The following is a 5,366-nucleotide window of genomic DNA, read 5'->3' as shown; positions in this document are numbered from 1 at the left end:
CATGAGCCCTTGATCATTTATAAATTATTATTTTGTCATATCTTGCCCGGCCAACGTCTCCCTTCACCCACTTTTCTGTTGTCATTTTTACTTTTTATGGGTAATTTGGGGATGGTTTACAGAGATCACAATTTGACATTCAGCAATTCATAAATATTTTGATTCAATTCTTCCATTCCTATTTCCTCTCTGCTTTCATCCCTCCTTCTTTCCTAACTCTCTGAATTTTGTCCTTCAGAGAATTTTGCCTTATTTGATCTTAAATGGTTGAGACCTGAAAGGTCTTGGGGGCCCTATCAGTCACTAATCAACCAGTAGGTTTATCCAGCCACCGATATGGTCTTGGTGCCTCTGGTAAACTTAGTGCTGAGAGTAAGATCCAAGTTAATTACTGGTTCAGTTAACTGTGTCTATATCCTGGTACATGTCTCTTAACATCTCACTTACCTCATCTGCAGAATGGAAGGAAATGATACTAACTGGTCAGGTCGTGTGGTTGTTGAGGAGATCTAATGAGAGAAAAAGCGCTAAGGATGAGACGATCAACAAATGTTACACTGTTGACTATTACCAACTTGTTGGATTTGTTTTAACTCGCCACCACAACATACATTCACATATAGGTGGGAAAAAGCCCATTATCTTGTTCCATTTTCCACGACTCTTTCAGGATTTTGTTGTGTCTCTGCAATTCTGAGGTAGACAACCTGATCCCCATACAGGACAGGAACTAGGGGCCTAATGAGGAGTGAGGATAAATGTAGGTGATCTGTGGCTGCTTTTATTTATTTATTTACTTTGGCTTTTGGTGGGCCATCCCAGTTATCTGACAAAGAGAATCCCATTTGTACATTCCTCGTTTGATTTTTTTTCCCTCCTGGGAGACTGTTCAGTGAACCCTGGGGACACGGTGATTAAAGCAGGCTTCTGCTCACCAAAAGGACGCTGTTCAAGCCACCAGAAGCTCCCTGGAAGCTAGGGGTGCCAGTCTGCTTCCACGGACTTATAGCCTAGGAGCTTGTGGGGCAATTCTACTGTGGTCACTAAGACTCAGAATCAACCAGAGAGCAGTGGGTTTGGATTTAGTATTGTTTGGTTTGGTTTTAGTTTTGGTTTAGTATTACACCATTGAGCAACTCTTTCCATGATTAAACATAAGCCAGACCATCATCACTCTCCATTCAGGTTTGCACCATACCTTACAAACATGGAGGTTTTTCAGTGGAAGTAGTGTTGTCAGTAGTGGGGGAAATGCCACATCCTCTGGTGCTAAAAGCAGGGAAGAAAGGCAAAGGGCAGGTTCTCTGGGTGTAACTTATACCTTTATACTTGGAAGAGGGGTTCCCCAGTGACACAAATGGTTAAGAACTGACTCACTGCGGTAGTCAGTGTAAATGGGGTGGAGTCTAGCCTGTCAATCGGGTCACAGCTTGAATCTTCCTTGTGGACGTGGCTTTCTCATGAGAATTCTGGAAACTTCCTCTCTTCTTCCCTGGAGGCGGGACACACTCTCTCTCTGCTATACATTCCTGTTGACAAGCCACATGCTGATGGCAGCCAGAGCCCTGGATAAGCTTCCACCGCCATTGTATCCACAAGAGTTTTCACCCACTGGCCTGTGATCTTCCTGCACTCAGCATCATTGTATGTGCTGCATGAGTTTAAAGAGGAATTTATGGTCTAGTATCAGACATATGGGTCAATTTTGGACTTAGGGACTTGATCTGGACTGGGCTGAGATGTTTTCTCACCATACAATTGGTCTTTTATATAAAGCTCTCTCTTACAACCCTATTTTAATTGTGGGGATCCAGACCAATCAAGTATATATGGATTTCAGCTTCAGGTTTAAATTGTTGGATAAAAGGAATCCTGGCATGTTCCAAATCCAGCTGAATTGTCTCTGGGCTTCTAAGAGCTAAAGACGCGAAGCACACACATTCACCGCGAGGAAAAACGTCATGGGATTGTTTAGGCTTTTTAGGAAAAAGTATTCTATACATATTATCAATATTACCTACCAAGAATGTAAAAATAATAGCCACCAACAAAAAAACACCCCCAAACCAAACTCATGGTGAGCACTTTCAAAACACGTTTCTTTGTCAGACTTCCAGACTTCCTGACGGTCACAGAATGAGTCGCACACATGAGTGCATGCAAACATCTGAACAGGGGATGAACTGACCGGGGTCAGCAGCCTGCCGATGAAATTGCACTGTCCACAGTTCTTCCAGAAGTTGCCTTTGGGGGAAGCTGGTAAAGGGCATAGGAGAACTCTGGGACAACTACATGGCGTCACAAATAAAAGCATTTAACATAAACGGTTTCACTCCCTCTGCTTCCCACCTACCTCTGCGAGGTTCTGGCACAAACAGAAGGGACAAAATGCAGAGATAAACAGGATGAGCATCTCCCAACATCATCAGGATAAAGTGATTTTGCTGATGACCCTGAACGGTTGACCTTTACTGGTCAGAACTGGAGGTACAATCATTCTTGTTGGCTTTTTTCCCTATGAATAGTGTGTCAATCAAGGTTCTTATTCAGGAACAGAAAGAGAAATTTTCCAGTTTCCAAACCTTTGGGATTTTGAGCACTCAGTCACAAATGAAGAAGAGAAAAATCTTAATTTAGAGGGCAGTGTCCAAAGCAGTTCATTTTCTCTCAGGAGGGGAGAGACCCCTGCCCCCCCAACCCCCAGATTCCTGCTGCTCTCTGTCCATTGGCTGTAGGCCCACCAGTCCTCAACTCGCCCTATCTCCCCTTGCCCTTGAATGAAACAACAGGGGCCAAGGCTCCAGCCACCCATCCATTCATCATGTCATGTGCTGCCCCTCCCCCTGAAGCCTAGCACCCAACATAGTACCCTGTTTCCCCGAAAATAAGATAGTGTCTGATATTAATTTTTGCTCCCAAAGATGCGCTAGTTCTTATTTTCAGGGGATGTCTTATTTTTTCATGCAGAAGAATATGGTATACATTTATTGTTGAACAAAAAAAGGAAACTTATTACCTGTATACAGTACAGTAGTAGTTGTCATCACAAACCAGCATAACCAGACAAACTGTGAATCCTACAGTATCGAGAATTTCTTGTTACTACCATTATTTCCATGTACAACAATCTATGGTACATTTACTCATTTATTCAATGACAGTCATGTCATCATCTTCTGGAACATCATCATAACAATCCAAACCCTTATTTTGGGGGGGATGCCTTATATTTCAGCGAGAGGCAAAACTGTAAGTAGGTCTTATTTTCGGGGATGTCTTACTTTCGGGGAAACAGGGTAGCTTTGCCAGGCTTTGGGCCAAGTGGCTTATGTTCTTCAGAAGCGATGTGTCTGCCCCTTGCACCAGCTGGCCCCCAGACAGAGCACACTGCGGTTGTCCAGCCTGAGGTCATGATTAGCAGTGAGGGAAGGCCATCCGGGACGTCACAGCCGCATGCTGTACTCACCAAGCACTGACAACACGAGACTGAAGCAGAGCCACTCTCCTTGCCCCCGAGAGCCACGTGTTAAACCCAGAGTCAGGACTTTCCCTTACTCGCATAGAAGGGAAAGAAAAGCAAAGTTACATAACCCCTCAGAGGGAGACAGATGCCACAAGGGATTCAAAGTTTAAGGGATTCAAAGTGTGAACCTGTGTTCTCTCTGTCCTCCCAGCCCAACCAAAATAGAATCCCAGACGACTGACGTTCCTTTTCTCCCCGTTCATCCTGACTGGTTTCCTCAGTTACACGAAGCTTCCTTTTCGGTAGTTTGAGAATCAGTTCTTCATTGTGTGGTGAGAGCCTTGGGTGGCTTAACGTGAGCCCTGTTTACTTGAGGCTCCAATGAGATTCCCGAAAGAAAATGAAAGATAGGCCCTGGGGAGGAGTGTGCTGGCAGTGGGGAGCCAGCCACAGAAGGGCCCCTCTTCCAAAGAATGTACATCAGTGTTGGGGGGAGTCTTTTTGAGGCAACTCACGATGACAAGTCACTTCATTGCCTGTTTATTATGTTACCCTCTTATGATATTACCCATTCACGATGTAATATGTTTGCAGTATACCTTTCGAGAGATCCGTAAGCCCCATTATATACTCCCCTTGGGAAATATATTCGCTCTCTTGGTCCCAACGTAGGGACAAGGAGACCCTGTGCCCCACTGTCGATCCGCCTGTCTCTATTATTTTCCACAATCACGAAGTAGTCACTCCCCAGGACCCATTCGAGTGTTGGGGACCTGTACCCCGACAGAGATCCACTTGCCTAAGGAAACCAAGCCTGTTCTTCCCCAACCTGACCGCTTCACTAGACAGCACAGACGTGGCATGGGGCTGGGGGCATGGCAGGAGGAGAGGTAGCTCGTGGACAACCATATGGGCACGTTGTGCCCAAGCAGAAGGAGCCCTGGTAGTGTTGTGGGTTATGCATTGGACTGCTAACTGCACAGTCAGCAGTTCAAAAACATGAGCGGCTCTGCGGGAGAAAGATGAGGCTGTCTACTCCTGTCAAGAGTCCCAGGTCAAGAAACCCACAAGGGCAGGCCTTCCTGTCCAGTAGAGTCCGAGTCGTGATGAGTCGGATTGACCGGCAGTGCCAGTTTTATGCTCACGCAGCAGCAATGGCGGCTGGGGACCAAGGGGGCGGGGGCGGCATCAGAGGTAGATCCCTTCGAATTTAAAGTGAGCAGAAAGTCCAGTCTTTCTCTCGGGAGCTGCTGGGCTTTCTACTCCTGTAAACAATTAAAGTCTCAGAAACCCACGGGGTGGTGGGGGCTGTGGTGGGAGAGGGTCGCTATGAATCAGCATTGACTCCATGGCCGTGAGTGAGCCATCTGTTAGGGAGGAGTCTTGGTGGCAGAGTGGGTACGTGTTGCTGTTGGGCTGCTAACCGTTGCAAGGGCAACAGACTGGGCTTTCTAGTGCCCTGAACACTTACGGTCATCGCTTCTCAGCCTTTTGGCTAAGATCAAGTGTAGTATCTGTTCTTATCAGTTTAATATCTGATACGTCCTCTATCCGAGGACAATATATTTAATGGATTTTTGGAGCAGGGAGATGGAATAGGAGCTTGCTCCGTCCACTCCACGCATCGACCTGGTATTGCAGTACTTCCAGGAACGGTGCAACCCCTCGGGGGACTTAAAAGGAAAAAAAACAACAAAAAAACAAACAAAAAAACCCACTTACGGTCTGGGGAACTCACATGGGCAGTTCTACCTTTTCCTGTGGGGTGACTACGAGCCGACATCAGCTCGAAGGCAGTGAGTCTGTCTGTTTTTGAGCCATCTACTCCTAGCCACCCTATAGGGCAGAGGAGAACTGCCCCCTTTGGGGTTTCCCAACTTGAGACTCTTCACCTGAATAGAAA

The 5,366-nt window shown here is 46.2% G+C and overlaps 1 non-coding gene across 1 annotated transcript; it reads left to right on the top strand.

Moving 5' to 3' along the window:
• The first annotated feature begins 4,938 nt into the window (after nt 1-4,938).
• On the top strand, nt 4,939-5,129 carry LOC115871170. Its single transcript, XR_004047142.1, has one exon. It is a non-coding gene; the product is annotated as a U2 spliceosomal RNA (small nuclear RNA).
• Nucleotides 5,130-5,366: the final 237 nt, after the last annotated feature.

The sequence above is a fragment of the Echinops telfairi genome, unplaced genomic scaffold, assembly GCF_000313985.2.
Source record: "Echinops telfairi isolate 266 unplaced genomic scaffold, ASM31398v2 ScPeMD7_3533;HRSCAF=4204_0, whole genome shotgun sequence".
Lineage (NCBI taxonomy): Eukaryota > Metazoa > Chordata > Mammalia > Afrosoricida > Tenrecidae > Echinops > Echinops telfairi.
This window is presented reverse-complemented; position numbering and strand designations above follow the sequence as displayed.